The 16,349-nt window shown below is 40.5% G+C and overlaps 1 protein-coding gene and 1 long non-coding RNA gene across 3 annotated transcripts in view; one reads left to right on the top strand and one right to left on the bottom strand.

Moving 5' to 3' along the window:
- The window catches only part of cdkal1 (CDK5 regulatory subunit associated protein 1-like 1), a 350,180-nt gene that overhangs the window by 105,900 nt on the left and 227,931 nt on the right, over window positions 1-16,349 (bottom strand). The gene's annotated exons all lie outside the window — the stretch shown is intronic.
- On the top strand, window positions 1,283-6,354 carry LOC118820117. Its single transcript, XR_005008227.1, has 3 exons — window positions 1,283-2,015; window positions 3,690-3,831; window positions 3,931-6,354. It is a non-coding gene; the product is annotated as an uncharacterized LOC118820117 (long non-coding RNA).

Below are 16,349 nucleotides of genomic sequence, written 5' to 3'. Positions count from 1 at the left end.
ACTGGATTTGAAGCAGCTCAGTGAAATGTAGAACAAAAATACAAGACTAAAATAATTAACTGTGATACACTGCATTTGTCTTACTTGCTCACATTTGAGCCTTAAGTGAGTTGTTGCTTTTGTTAAGTTGGTTGCTGGTTTATTCATCCATAGTTCTCCCACGAGCACTGTCCAGTATAGATAATTACAAATATTACATCAGTCCTACTGATGAAAAATAAATGTCATGAAAATATCTGTATGGTGATACTGCATTTTTGCCATACCGTCAACCCCTATACGTAAGCAGCTACATGTAATAAGAACTGTCTAAGCCTAGTTCTGAACCAAATCTTAACCCAAACCTCAAGAAACCAAAAAAAATGTTTTAGCCCTTTCAGTTATAAACAAATGAAACATGTTGCTTTTGGAGAAAGCATTTTACAAAGTCAGGACTATACTGACAGCCCTGTGGTGTTCTAGCTTTCCTACACAGGCAGGAAAACTTTGACTTAAAACTACAGAAACACACATATCCACAAGCAGTCTTCTCCCAACCGCCACACTGAGACTGAGGAGCGACAGAGCTGGGGGTCAAGTGTACAGGAGTGTGACTCAGCTCGCCATTTAGGTGTGCGAGATAACAGCGACCTCACACACAGTACCTGGGAAGTCCCGCCAGCTCGGCAGGTGAGCGCGCCAAGCTCTCCCTCTCTCTCTCCCTAAGGGGCCTAACTCCCGCCGCTTCCCTCCTCCACGTGTGAAACATTAACCTTGCCTCAGGCTCTCTCCAGCCAGGGTGACACACACATACACAAACACACCTCACACAACACACAGATACCTGGCTCCCCCTGCATGCAAAGTCTACAATCTGTCGTCCTGAAATTTACAACTTACCATTTCACACATATATACACATACCACAATGAAAACAACAAAATGAAACTTAACAGTTTTTGATCATCAGTATATTTCACAAACAAACAGGGAGGTCTGGAAAATGAATCCCAGAACCAGGCTCCCTCATTCTGAACACCTTCATTATCACCTCTTTAGCTCTTTCATGAGCTGTCTGAAAAGTCTCCTGCTTTTTAATTGTCGTCAGTGAAATCACATCCCTCTCACTTTGAGCCGCTCAATATTCCTCCTCCCACTGTCCTGATCCTATAGGGGATTTCTCCAGGGAGCAAAGGCATGTTATAGATTAATTCTGCTCCGTGACTTGCCTATGACTTGCTGCTCAGCAAAGGAAACTCATTCCCCCATCAGAAACTCAAACAGAACAAAGCACAGGAACTTGGCAGGAGCAGAGTGTATAATCGAGTGTTATTGTACAAGGACGTTAGGTAGACGCGATCAAAGGAAAAGACAACAGTGTTTTGGCTGAAGCCGTTATACTGGGCCTATTTAAGGATGATTAATTATGACAGGTGACAGACTAAGTGCATTAGGCGAACAAACAGAGAGGTAGAGAGAGATGTAGGGGTTAAACAGCGAGCCAGGTTCAGCGACCTCAGAGCAGATACGGAGCTACTGATAGTTGAGTTTGCCTGGTTCGAGCTGGTGAAAAAGAGGCCTCCGGACGACACAGCACAGGAGAAGTGCAAGGACGGACTGCAAATACATTACTGAGGCCAGGCTGTTTGATTAGCAGGAGAAGGCCATGAGTGTTGGAGAGAAGGAAAGGAAGAAAACAAGGCAAAAAGAGGACAGAAACAACAAAGAAAGACAACAAAAAAGAAGAAAGAAAAGTAACAAGTACATAAAAGAGGACAAGAAAGAAGAGAAACACAACAAAAGAATAAAAGTCAAATTCAATAAAAAGAAATAAAAAGAAAAAGAAAGAAGTCAGTAAGGAAGAAAGGAAGGGAGAGCGTGTCCGAAACAAGACAGACGTGGAGAGAGAAAAGAAGAAGTCAGCAAACAAGAGAAAGAAAGGAGGAATGTAACAAAGAAGAAGTAAACACCCGCCACGCGCCTCACGCTCCGGATGGCAGTGTCTCTCTCACAGTCTTGCTTCTACACCTCTCGGGGTAAGTAAAGTGCGAGACGGCGAACGTCTGACTGAGTGTTATGGTGTGAGGCTTGCTGGCATGGTGCCATATCCTAGTATGCCCGTGCACTTTCAAACAGCAGCTGATTGTCTTCACTTGACTCAGACTCCTGCTTATCAGTGGAATAATGAGCAGACGGTGGCCTTTGATTCTTGCAGCGAGCTAGCTTTGTTCTGAATCAGAAAGATTTTGATTCAAACAAAGCCAGGAAACAAAGATTTATGTGATTAAGCCTACAAATAATGTGTCATTTACAGTTAATACAAGTTAATTACCTAGTGTCAATAAATAAAAATACAAGAAACCTGTGTAACCTTAAAACAGAGTCTATACAAAATACTACAGTACTGTGCAAAAGTCAGACACTGCTTTTTATGCTTTTTTACTCAATTTCCAGTCAGAACGACCATTAAGCACAAGTTACTTGTTTTTTTAATGACATGAAAAAGTAGAAGAAAACATTTAACAGAAAATTACACAAAAGCCTCAAACACTAAGTACAATATAAAATCTAGCAGTATTTAATTGCCTCACTTTTTACTTTCAGGCACCCCCCTGCCAACCTTTTCAACTCCTTGTGACCACCGGTGGTTCCAAAACGCACTTTGTCATATTCTTCATAACTTTCATAATTCATAAGCTACATTCAAACGGTGGGTGTCATATGAGAGCTGTAACTGTCTTCTTTCCAGTCAAATAGATGGGTAATGTAATTTTACACCCATATAATAAAAGAAGCTGAACTCAATTTTTTTTGTCTACTGAAAGTTGACCCATTTTTCCACAAATATGGGCTATAAACTATAAACAGTTGGTGTCTCTTCAGTGATCTGCTCTGTAAAAATTATTTTTGTAAAAAAATACAAAGAGCATCTAAAATCTTTGGCTTTCAGCATTAAATTGTAAGCATACAGCAATATGTGTATGATCATAAAACACATGTTCTGTTCATTTGAGGGGAGCTTTTACAAATAAATAAATAAATAAATAAAAATTTACATTTATTTCATGCAGTTACTGAATACTTTGCCTTATGATTTGGTCATGTAAATTCAGATGGACAAACCAATATATACCCTGGTGAATAAGAGGTTAAATCTTTCATCCTTCCAGCGAGTTACAGCTGTGTCCTCCCAACAAAAGCTTTTCTCAAAGGTATCACTGACATTATAAAATTAAATAAATAAGTGGTCTCTGACTTTGGCACAGTACTATACACAAACATTACAGCTTTAATAATCTATTTTTGTAGTCAATACATTTCAAGCATTGGCACTGATGCAAGACCTGCTTCAGTTTTGCATCTTGGCATACTTCTAGAGCAGACAATAACTGCAGTACTGTTTTTGTTTTCATATCAGTTCTTTCTGATGTTCTTTAAGGCAATCTGGAACTCATAAAAGCACTAAGAAATGTTCTTTTAACACCTGTTTAACATGTTAATGAGTTCCAGACCACCCGCAGATTGGCTTTTGGTGCAGTTCATCTGCTCAGCAGATACAGTCTCAATAATTGCTTATAAGTTGCTTCACATTACAAGCTCACACATGAGTGATATCTGTCCAAACTTTTAGACTGAAGCCACTTGTGTGGTCAAGCCTTTGAAGGATTGCTAACTTTGTGATACCAAGAACAAACTCTCTTTCTTTGCAGTGGTTCCAGAGCAGACTTTAACCTCAAGATATCTCAGCTGACGGGATAGACGGCCAACTGATGACTTGGATCAAGTATCCTAGGTCAAAGTTCATCAGTACACCTGTTGCCTTGAAGGTACCCTCAGGCCAATGAGAGCCAGGTGAGAGAAAAGATCTCCAGTTTTTAAAGTAGAGAATCAACCCTCTCACCAGGATCTTTATGAAGCAACACAACTGATTGTAGATCTTTCTAATTCAAGCCCAGGTTTCTGTGCTGCACTGGCTGTTCTTACCACTCTAGCACTGCAAGAGCTTCCTGTCTGCCTTAAGGAGCGGACTTCAGGGGCCTCTGTGAGAACAAAGTGTCATGGGTCGAGTACATGGTATCTCCTGAGATGTCACTCTGGGTGAACTCCTGGCCATTAATCTCTCAGCTCCAAGACTTCACTCTTGATGTCTGCATCCTCAAGCAAATTACAGCCATGTGTTCAGCTCACCAGCCTCCATTTTGAACTCTTCTGACAGTTTAGCATAATTTCAGAGAAGATTCCACTGTTGGCCTCAACTCTGGCTTCACAATCATTCATCAGAAATATTGCAATGCTTTTCAAATCTACTTCACCAAATATATTCAGTATTCTTTACAGAAAATAAACACTGAATGACCACACAAGATATTGTTACAAAAAGAGGCAGCTGCAGAATCTATATATCCCCTTGTGTCAGTATTGACTTCCAGCACAAGCGGATGTTGATTTCTTGACATAACAGGATTTGTTCATATGAAACTGTGCCAAGTGTCTTTAAATTATGCTATTTTAATTGACTGAAAAAAGACTTCACAAAGTTAAGCAAATTACACGTTATGATAAAACAATGCATTTCAAGTATAGAATTATGGCAAGTACAGCCAATGAGTATTAAGCCTCAGAGGTGGGTGAGTACGCACTGCTGAAATATCTTTAATGAATTCTCCCCGACATTACTGCACAGTCTATGATTCATTTGAGCACGTATCTCTCCTAGAGAGGTGGCAAAATGAAGGGTCCACTTATTCTACATTACCCCTGCATTCATCACAGACGCATGTGACACTGCCTCTAATCACCACATTGAATTTGAAATCGCTTTAACTTCCGACTAGGAGAGGGTGATTGTAATAGCTTGGGCTTTTATGATTCATAGGAAGGAGGCTTTAAATACCTCCCTGACAGAGTGACAAGCCCGGTGAGTGCTGAAATGGGACCATAATGATGGTTAACAAGTTCTGAGCACCAAGAAAGCATTCTGAGGCAATTTGTTAGCAAGTCCGAGAAGGCTGTTTTCTTGGACAAACTGATCTGAAACAGATGGCAGAGATGTTACTATAATCCATATGAGGCCTATAGATAGCTCACTTCAAGCAAATCAATCTACTGCAGCTTGTCAAAGCAACCGGATAGAATGGCTAATATCATGAGCCAAAGAGTGAGTGTATGCTGAAGGAAATGGCTGGATTCCCATGCCTTTAACCCAACAGAACAAATTATTTCTTTGCCAGATTTTCCAGTCCGCAGCAAGCATGAGTCTGGTCTTATTGTCTTCCGTTCTCCAGAGGTCCCCACTCCTGTTGAAGCAGCAACCAAGCTCTCATTTTGTTGTGTGGGAGTTCTCTACACCTCTAGCCCCCTTATATCTACTGCATCTTCTGCCAGATGAATAATTATGGCAGCTCTGTGAAAGTACCATGATCACCCTAACCTCTGCTGTGCTGACAAGCACCTGTGATTGTTAGGATGCTTGGCTGGTCAGGAACCTGTGTTAGAGAATGAGAAAGGTAGCTGTGTTGTCTGGCTCCTAAAAAGAATATAAAAACAGGCATGAGAGTTAGGCCTGAAGTTTTGATGTACTGAAAACCTGCCCTGGGTCACCAGATACGTCCAAAAGCATTTTTTTCATGCAGTTTTGGTGGTTGTGCTGTTGATGAAGAGAGGCTTACTCATCTTAAGAGATGGAGTAGCTGACAGGGGTCTGTAGTAAAGATAAGACCTAGAGATTGGGGCCTCCCTTCTGGCTCTGGCAGCTGCTTGACCCTGACCCAAGGTCTTAAAAATAAGAGCAGGATGAGGCAGCACATGCCTATGACCTAAAACAGCATCTATAACATATACATAAATGTGGCAAGTGTACTCCATGAGAATTTGCCTAACACGGCATATCCAGCTATCATCATATAATCCATAAGGCTTACTACAGGAGGCCATGAAAGGAGTGTGAAGGTTCAGGCTTTTATTACAAGCGGCTACCTGTTTTCAATACAGCTGCATACAGCTGCCGCCATGAGCCTCTTTGCATTCTGTTCCTCGGGTGAATGTCATCAGCCCTAGCTTTCAAAGTCACAATAGAGGGATAAAGAACAAAGAACAGGTCAGAATGTTTAACCAACGAAGAAAAACACAGCTGCGCATAATTCTTGTGACTGTGAATGTCAATGACAGGGACACTGTGAAACAGTATGGAAGTGAGCTGTGAGCTCCAGAACGTCAATTCTGAAACATGCAAATAATACAGGCAGGTGCTATGTTCTACCTGAGGTAGCTCCTGCTTTGGATCTGTCAATACCATTCATCACATATGAATGGGATCAATGGACGGTTCTATGTGACTAACATGGTCCAAATCAACACCAAATATCACCATGTGTTTAAAATAGTACAGAATATGTAACTTTGGCAAATAGAAACACATTTCTGTGTGGTGTTTCTGAGGCCCTGAGTGATCGCAGGTATCTTGTTTTCCCTCTCACGCTTTCTTTATTAGTCTCCCTAACGGCATCGGCGCCCGCCAGAATGAGTGTGAGTGCACTCATAAAAACCTGAAAAGAATCTAAGCTGGTCAAGGTCCTCCAAAGGGTCTCGACATAGATTTCAGGCTCCACTTGCTTTCGTAGCCATGCACTCAGCCACCTCTTTGTGAGTGGGGGAGGGGTTGAATTCCTGCCCCGGCATGTCCAGGAGTGATCTGCCTGGCTCCTGCCAGCAGACTCTGGAAAGCAGGTCAGGGCCACTGCTTTATGTAAGGGGCTGTGACTGTCTTGAAAGAAAAACTTTGTGAGACTTTGTGAGCCTGGCCTGGATCTTCTGTATGAGTGAGTAAACAGGGTTACATTGGAAAGCCATGTTAACAGTTGCAACTATTCCACAGTACTAAGATGATAGAGATGCCAGTGGCCATGACTGTAAAAAAGCTTAGCCTGAGCAGGCCATTGTTTTAAGATGTTTGTGTATCTGTTTGTATATATGGTTTTGTGCATACGTTCTGAAAACACATGAGAACATGTATACTTTGTGAATACACAAGCTCTGGCACTTAAGCTCTCTGGGACAAAGTAAAAGTCATCAGGATGAGTAAACTGAGGAAAAGACTGGCGACAGTGGTCAGAGCATGTTTAGCTTTGAGGCTGATAGCAAAGCTGATGCCAAAGGCTGATTCATGGTATCTGAGGACAGGGAACTGAAGACAAATAATAAAAAAAAAAAAGCCTTTGAAGTTCAGACAATTATGAACATGCCTACAGACAGGTGACGACGCAGCTAGACTTCTGGTGCAAGGACAACAATCTCCTTCAGTTTCAGAAAGACAAAAGAGATAGCTGTCAACTTCATCAGTGGTACATTAGAAATAGCCTCAAGTTCCTGGATGTGGATAAAACTGACAGCTTCTCTGAACTAGAGGTCTACATGGGTACAAAATTGAACTCCGAACCCGACCTGTACCCACAAATTGTATATCTAACCCGACCCAATCCAGCCTGGCCTGACTGGTTTTGCTAAAACTGATACCCAAACCCGCTCGAATGCACAAACAGAGATGGATTACCGCAGATGGTTTCACAGCGCTTGGCTTTGTTACAAAGCGTTTGAGTTGATAGACAGAGAATGTCATGCTGAAATAAACTGATATATTTGGTTGTACAATAACACCCTCCTCTGATCAACTTTAACACTAGTTAGTTTAACGAGTTTCTCTTGCTATGCTGATACTCTCATTACTGCTGCAGAAACGATTGATCGGACACCACTGGGCTCTGGTTGGGTAGCAGCCACCTACCCAGAAATTTGCCCGCACAGAACCATCCTCATCTGTTTCCACAGAAGCATCATATACATTATTCTCACGTGTAGCATCACTGGCTGGTATAGAAACTGCTCCACCTGAGAAAGAAGAGAACCACAGCAGGTTATGAAAACTACCCAGACCAACACAGAATCAAGTTTTCTTGCTCTCAAGGACACCTACATCAAACATTGCATACAGAAGGCCTGTAGCATCAGCAAGGTTTCCTCTCACCCCTCACATGGTCTCTTCACACCACCCTCATCTGGAGAAAGGCTACAGAGCATAAAGGCTAAGTCCACCAGACTGATGACCAGTTACTTCCCGCAGGTAGTCAGAGTGCTGAACAGACATGCCCCAGTACACAATCTAATCACACCACTATCTCAGCCAAACTTTTCACTCTCATGTTTTGCTCCAAATCTACTGTGCTTGGTTACTTCATATGAGAGCAATGCACAAGACACTTTACTCTGCACACACTGTCTGCTTTGTTGACATTGTTATCTACTGCTAAGAGCTATTACTATTATCAGTTATTTATCTTTAGGCCACCCTATTGTGAACTGTTCACAGTTTATTCTCTATTGTTCTCCACTAACAGTTGTATAGGCTATTGTAGTGTTTGTCTCATTCACCGTCTGTTCTTAAGAAGAAATTTCTTTTTAAAACCTATGCAGTTTTCATGAAGATTCTGACATTCATCAATGTTTTCTTATTTGGGATTTGTTCTTAGGTAAGAACAGAACCTATGCACACTCTAGCACAAAGGTGCAAACAATTCTACAGTTTAAAAAACACGCTATGAATCTGACAGACTTTTTCTTAGGAATTTTCTCAAGAACATATTTAAGACAAAATGTAAGAAGATAAAGGCAAATAAGGCCTAATATTCTAATATCACAAAGTAAATGGTTGAAAGATTTCCAAAGCATACATTATTTTGCAATTCGGAAAATGTTTGAAATGGACTAAATGGACAACACTACGCACAGTGAGTAGCAGTGTTCTAAAACTTTTTTTCCATGGGATGTGACATCTGTCTGGAAAATACACCAAAATCATAAGATGTGTATCTGGATGGAACTAATTTTATCAGTCGACTATTAAATCTTGGTGAAAAACAGCAGGTAGCTCAGCCTGTAATTTTCCCAGAGGAGGGAGAAAAACACAGATGCGGACAATTTTGACAAAAATAAAATCACAGAGTAGCACCTATAGAAGAGGAAAATACCCCAGAAGCCCATGTAAATTTAATCCTGTCTGTATAGCACTAAAATTGACTGATTTTATTTCATTAAAAAAAGATCTTACTCTTTTGTATTATCAAAGTAACACCTTCAACCTGTATTGTCAACCCAGCAGAATTAGATTAATTAAACAGTCAGAGCAGTCAAAAGTATTCAGGTGAAAAACACAGACCAATGCTGCTTCTAAAATTAGACTTAATCTCAAGCTAAAAAAGCCATGTATGAAAGGCACTGAGAAGAAGCAGTCAGTTAAGCCTCTGAGGTCCTGACTAAGATCTCATCTGCACGGTTTTTTATTTTGAGATGTAATGCAACCTGTACTGCTTAATTTGCCTTGAGATGATAAATTCATTAACAGAAGAAGAGTAAATAAACTTACATAATGTACTAGAAATAAAAGACTTAAACACTGTCAATGAGAGGGCAGTTCTCAACAGCAGGAGAACTGACCAATGGAACTTAAAACCCTGGTTGAAAACAAATGGTAGACAGTGCATAGCAACAGTAATCTTACTGGCAATAACAGTAATAAAAAAGCATGTTTTCTTGACCAGACAGCCTAATCCTTGTCTTGGATTACAGGGCGTTGTAGTTTCAGTAATGCTCGATGGCACAGAGAGAACACAACTCTCTTGACCACATCCTTAACAAGCCAAGGAAGCTACAGGCACATTCTTGGCAAGAAAAATGATTTGATTCAATATGTCGCAACTCTGGTCTTATTACTACAAATCAAGCTCCTTGAACAAGAGCGGTGAATAGAAATTTATAAAAGGCAAAAAGTACTAAAGACTTGAACAGAATCAAAAAAATAGTACAATAATTGCCACAGGTATGTAGCAAATACATGCATTAACCATCTCATCACGATCTCAAGCAAAACTATAAGAACATGTAGAAACAGCACAGACCAAGCTTAAGCACAAATAACTAGCATAAGATATTTTGAAAAAAATAATTTCAGTGAAAATCTCATTAATTGGCAAACCAAGGCAAGCACGAAATATTGGCCCACTGGTCCCTCTGACCATGCGGTGTGTCTCTTGCTGTGGGTAAACTTCCTAATCCTAACCTCAAGCAAACGCGAGAAACGCAAGTCCTGAGATGGCCATTGATTGGGGAAATATTTGTTGAGAGATTTAGCCAACACTTGCTTTGCTTCTCACACTGAGATATGAGTGCCCTGTAATTAAACACAGGAAAAAAGCAGCCATAGCAGTGATTATACGGTCTAACAAGTAAGCCGTCCGAGCTTGCTAATTTGTGGCAAAAGTACGGCTTGGCTGGTGGAGATATACTTGTCTAATTAAACACTAAATCCAAAGCGGAATGCAGAACATTTCACAGAACAATTCACTCAAAGACTATAGCTTAATTTTTTTTAATGAATGGAATTAAATCTGAAATAACGATAAAATAAAATAAAATTTTGAAGAAATCTGTGAGTGGTGTTAGTGGTGGTCAAAGATGGGGCCATTTACTGGAGAAGGCCTGCGAACAGGTTTCCCAAAGAAATGCAGTCAGTCTTAATATTGCTCCAATGGGGTGGACATGAAACCCTGACAAAATGTCAAGCCTCCCACGACCCTACAGGACCCCCTAACCCCCACCAACCCTATCCCAATAAATGGCTTAAAACATTACTCATATCTTGTATGTAATTTAAATTAAAATAATTTAATTACAGACACTGATTTTTTTTTTTAAGTTATATACATTTGATTTGGTTTCTGCTGTCTCCATTTTGTGATGAATAAAAGTCATACTGTGTCATTTCTGAAAGTGTGAGGCCAACAGAAACTTTTCTTAGACCTCCAATCACTGCTTTGGAGGCATTACTATCCATCATTACCTTGGTCTCTCTTTAGAATAAATTTACATGCTCTTTTTTAAAAATAGCTTTAAATAGGCTACGTCAAGGCTATGTCTACTTCTGGACATCAAGGCATCAAAGCTGTCTGATTTTAACTCTGTTATGTAGTCTTCACTGGGGTATAAGGTGTGATGGTCACAGCACTGGTGTTGCAGCGTTGGCTGGATTTATGTGATGCCTGTGTTCTCGTTGATGTATACACAGTCTCGTTATCACACTGTAGCTTTGGAATAAGTAGGATGATGACTGCACTACTGTCAGCAAAAGGCTACAGCCTAATGTCAACACACTGAGGAACTTAGCACGTTTGGAAATGTATAAAATATATTCTGAACCCTTCTTTTTTTGTGTGCCTCCTCACGTATAACGAACAGCCTATCCAACAAAGCTGTTCTGGCACAAGGGCTGAAATGAATTTTGACCTTTTCTTACGTTTCTCTATTAAATACATTGTATTGCTGTGCAAAAGCAAAACACATAATACATGAATTTTCTGTACCACTAGTTATTACTGTGTTCCTGTCATCACTAAACACCATGGAATCAGCTAATGTGTGTCTTTTAATGAAGTACAGTCATGCACTGTTGTTGCCTTAACCTGCGTGAGAACACAAGCACACACACGAACACACACACACACACAATGGCTTTCACTCATCACTCCAGTGATATAACCAACTCTGAGTCATCTCATCTCCAAGCACACCTGATCTGGCCGCGTGGCCCACCCAACCCCTACCGGCACGAAAACCCACACTTCCGAAGCAGAGCAATCAAAACACAGACAAGGCCAAAAACAAACATGGCTGGATCAAAACATCACGCGCATGCCACTCGCCCGCCGTCGCAGAAAGCGGCATAATGCCAAGTTTCACCAAGGCAAGATGTGTACATTATTCTGTGTGTATTTTTCAGAAACCAGCTCCCACTCTCATGCTCAGGGGGGCGTTACAAAACAGAAACTCTACCTGGACCACCTGCACTTCATTCTATGTTATAATGTTATGGGTTTGAGTTAGCAGTGTGTCACGATACACAAATAACGTAAAGGAAAAAAATCTAATATACATTAATTAGCCCAAATGTGATCAGTCGGTCAAAGTCATCATGCCTGGTGTTTAGGGCTGCAACCACTTATCAATTTATCGATAATTATCAATAATGACCATGAAATCAAAAAGGAGAGTTTAGCAGGCTTTTTCTTTCTATTTTGTATGCATGAGTGTTCTGCGCTCTGATCTGCTCTACAAAACGGTGGTCATAGTTTTACTTCATTTACTCCCAGAGCAGTGTTACACTGGCACATGGGGAAAAAGCCAGTTTAATGATTGTGCAAAGAAGTAGTAGGAGTAGTAACAGCGACAAAGTCAACTCAAAGACACAGACAGGTGCTGAAGCTCTGTAGCAATGATGCATGTGTGTGTGTGTGTGTGTGTCTGTGTGGGGTGGAGCTAAAGGCTCTGCTTGAGCTCCAAACATCAAAAAGAGCGAACAAACCACAGGAGCAACCATGAGCTCTGAGAAAGATGGTATTAGTGTTTATATTTCCATTTTCAAAACTTGTTTTGACGTGCATTCATTTTGCATCTGCAAAGCGTGGACTTGGTGTGAAGAGGTCATAAGGTTTTGTTGTCTCCATCTGAAGCAAAAGGAAAAAAAACTGTCCTAGACTTGGGGGGGGGGGTTATACCCTACAATTCAGAGAGAGAGAGGAACTGTATGACTGCCGTATGAGTCTTACCATATTCTTCTTGTAGTGGGTTAAAGCGATGGTTTGGCCAAAAATGTAATTTTACAATTTGTAACAGAAGACCTGGAAACTTATATCCCATCAATTAGCATCATGTAAACAGCATACCTTAATTATCATGTGTGCCTCAAACTACTCTGAGTTGTGAACTATTACAGATTTGCATATGCGCTTTCTGATACTACGAGACCTATTATCTATAAAAATGTACAGATAAAATTCAGCCACCTACTAAATGCTACTCAGTGGCTGCTATTATCGCTTTTAGCTATGTAATGTACTAATGCAATGTTACGTAACATCTTGAGACAGTTTGAGACAAGTTTCTGATAATTTAGGCATGTAGTTGGAACAATGTTAATTGTTTCAGTGCAACAACAAAACATGCAAACTTGTAACATCAAATGACCTAGCTGATTGGCGACATTTGAGGAAGAAATTGTATAAAAAATTAATGTTTTGGCCACACTATTCCTTTAAAAATGTTAAGTGCTTGGTAAGCTTATGGCTGAGACCCTAAATGACATCACAAATTCTATTTTATGGTCTTGCACTCCTCCCTCCCTCTTTCTGGCCCTGGCTAACCCCTGTGGATTATCACATATCCAGCTGTTGTTTTGGGACCAGCAGCCTTCTGGTTAGGGGGTTGGAGGAGGAAGGGGCAAAAGAGAGAGAGAGAGAGAGAGAGAGAGAGAGAGAGAGAGATGAAAATAATAAAGTTCATGTTGGTTCAGAGGAGAAGGACCTGGCTTTAGGCCTACTTCTGTTTTTTAGCAGCCAAGACTGGTTTCACTGCCACACAACAAAGCATAACAGAGCAAAACAACTGAGGACATGCTGTTCACGGGCCAGACTGACCCTGCGTTTGGACATGGCATACTCCTACTGCCTGATCTAGACCAATGTCAGCAAAGCCTGATCTGGACAAGAGAGTCAGGGTCACTGCTTTCCACTGCTGGATTCCCCTGCCAGATACGGCCTGTTTATTACCCACATCCTTAGCAAAACATGCTAGAGCAGAAGGGAACATGAGCACACAAAAGCAGTGTGTATTTCAGTCTGTGTGGGTGTTATATGTTCTTCTGTACGAGTGTATGTAAATGCTGCTGTTCTTCACTGAACTCAACTCTAACCTTAACCTCAACAACCAAAACATCAGTTTTATCCTCTTTTACTGTTTCTAATAAACAACTGAGGTTTTTGGGAAAGCATCTTCCTCTTCCTGAGGAGCAGCCAAATGTCCCACAGTGTCAAAATAAACACACAAACACACTGTCCTGCAGGCGCTGTACTTGTTGTTGTGAAACTTCCAGTTCCAGCTCTGTTTGTGTGTTAAGTGTGTTTAATAGCTAGGTTATTTTCCATTTGCTCTGACCACAATAGGAAAAAAAAAAAAAAAACAAAACACACACACACACACACACACACACACGCGCAGACACAAACACACAGGGATCTCAAAAGAAGTATTCAGGGCTGGTAATTACAGTCTCCAGAAGTGGGTTTTTGATGGCAGAGTGTGTGAGATGTGGATGAGCGTGACTGTGTAAGTACACATACTTTGTCGTCCCACAAACAGGGCTGGCCTGCTGGACTTTCAAACAGACAGGAAGAGTGTCTCTACATTGTCAGACACTAACAGCCAGCATATACAGTACTACAATGACCTAAACATAGCTGCTTTGTGTACGTAAACTTTATATATAAGAAGGCATAAGTAACTAAGTAAGCAGATACAATACTGTGCAAAAGTCAGTGAGGCTACCCTTCATTTAATTAATTTCCAGTTAAAACGGCCAAGTTCTTCATTTTTGCATCAGAGGAGAAAAAAAACAATAACAAAAAACAGGGTGTCCTCCATTTACCTATGCAGAGTCATTGCTTTTTACATAGTGAAAATGACATAATATGTAGTAAATGAAGTGTTGATGGCACTTTTACTGGCTCTCAGGTAAATAATTGCATAGCATTTAGAACATAAATATAAATGTTACATCCTCAGTAGAGACGGCAACGTTGTTACTTGTGGATTCAGAAAATACACTTCAGTTTAAACCATAATTTTCCACGTGCCGCTTTTTAGAAAATGATGCAAACTTCGCCAGCTGAGCCAGAACTGTCTGGCGGCAAGTGTAGCAAACGCCAGATCATGTGCCGAGTGTGCACTGAAGCACGCCCATATTATAGTGGTGGAGAGGCAGAGTTGTTGTCAGAGCCCTAAGAACACGTGTGCAGGGTTCCTCCCCTGATCAGGGAGGACAATCAGGGGAGGGGCCAGGACACTTTAAAAGCCAGGCTCTCCAAGTCACTGCATAGAGGACTTTGGAAGGAGAGGATCTTGGTTGGAGAGTCTGAGAGACTTGAGCCATTATACGCTTTATAGGTCAGTTTATTTAGATTCCATTTGCTTATGTTTGAGTTGTGAATAAAAGCTCTGTGTTGCACCTGTACTGGTTTCTGTCTGTGTTTATGGGCTCAGGTTTAGCTTCCCGGCCAGTGTGACTCAGTTCCTCCCTGAGCAAGTTCACAATATATTTTACAGAAAATTACACTGAATCAATAAAAAAATCATTTTCCAGTATGTAGTGAATCCACACTTTCCCTTTATTACAGCTTTCATTCTTGTTGGGAGACTTACTTTCAGTTTCTCAAAGAAATATGCAGGGATATTTTTCAACACCGCCAATGTTCAGTCTTAGAAGTTGGTTGCAATTTCTGCTTCACAATCCAAATATCTAAATTAACTTCAATTATGTTGAGGTCTGAACTCTGGGGTGGTCAGTCCATTGTTCTGAGAACAAGAGCAGCTTCTTTGTTTGATTTGAAACTGTTCTACTTTTTCTATTTCTATTTCTCAGTAACAGCTTCTTGACAGCCACACATCCTTTCAGACCCACAGTGTTAAGTTGTCGTCTCACAGTGGAAGGATGGACAGAAACACCTGTGGATTTTTCAGATCTAAAGTAAGAGTGGAGCTTGATTGTCTCCTCTCTCTCAAAGATGAAAGCTTTAAGTGCTGTTTATCTGAAGGTGACAGTGTTGGTGGTCTACCAGGTCTTACAAAGCTGTTATGAGTCCCATTTTCTCTATCATTATCATAATATTTTGAACTCCAAATGGAAATTAAATAAATGAAGGTCTCTCTCATTTATTTAACACAAAAAAACCTCTCTCCATCTGTGTTTAATTATATGCTTAAAACTAAACAAGATGGGAAAAAAACTCTTCTGTACCTACTGAAGTAGGTTATTAATTTTCTAATGCAACATTATTTAATTTCTTGGAAAACAAAATGTATTACAAGTGTAAAAAAGGGTTCTGTGTAATTTAAAAGCTCATTCACAGATTAATTTCGTTCATTTGTGCTTATGAGTGAAAAAATAAAAAAAAGACAAAGAAAACATAAATGAATGGGTGAAAGGTAAACAAAATCAATTGAATAAATTAATAAAAATGTAATTAGAGAAAAAAGACTTGTACAGTTTTACAAGGAAATATAACCGTTCCCTCAGTGGTCACCATGGCAACACGGCATCAAACTGAGGCAATGGTCCAACACCACAGAGATGGGGGATGCCCTGGTGTAGCGCAACACTTTCCTTGAGTACTCACCAGAGACAAGGAAGCAGAAGCTCAAAGCTTTCCAGTCTAGTAATGTTATTAGAAATACTGGAGAAAGCACCACTTTCCAGTCCAAAGAAACACAGCCTC

The sequence above is a fragment of the Colossoma macropomum genome, unplaced genomic scaffold, assembly GCF_904425465.1.
Source record: "Colossoma macropomum unplaced genomic scaffold, Colossoma_macropomum, whole genome shotgun sequence".
Lineage (NCBI taxonomy): Eukaryota > Metazoa > Chordata > Actinopteri > Characiformes > Serrasalmidae > Colossoma > Colossoma macropomum.
This window is presented reverse-complemented; position numbering and strand designations above follow the sequence as displayed.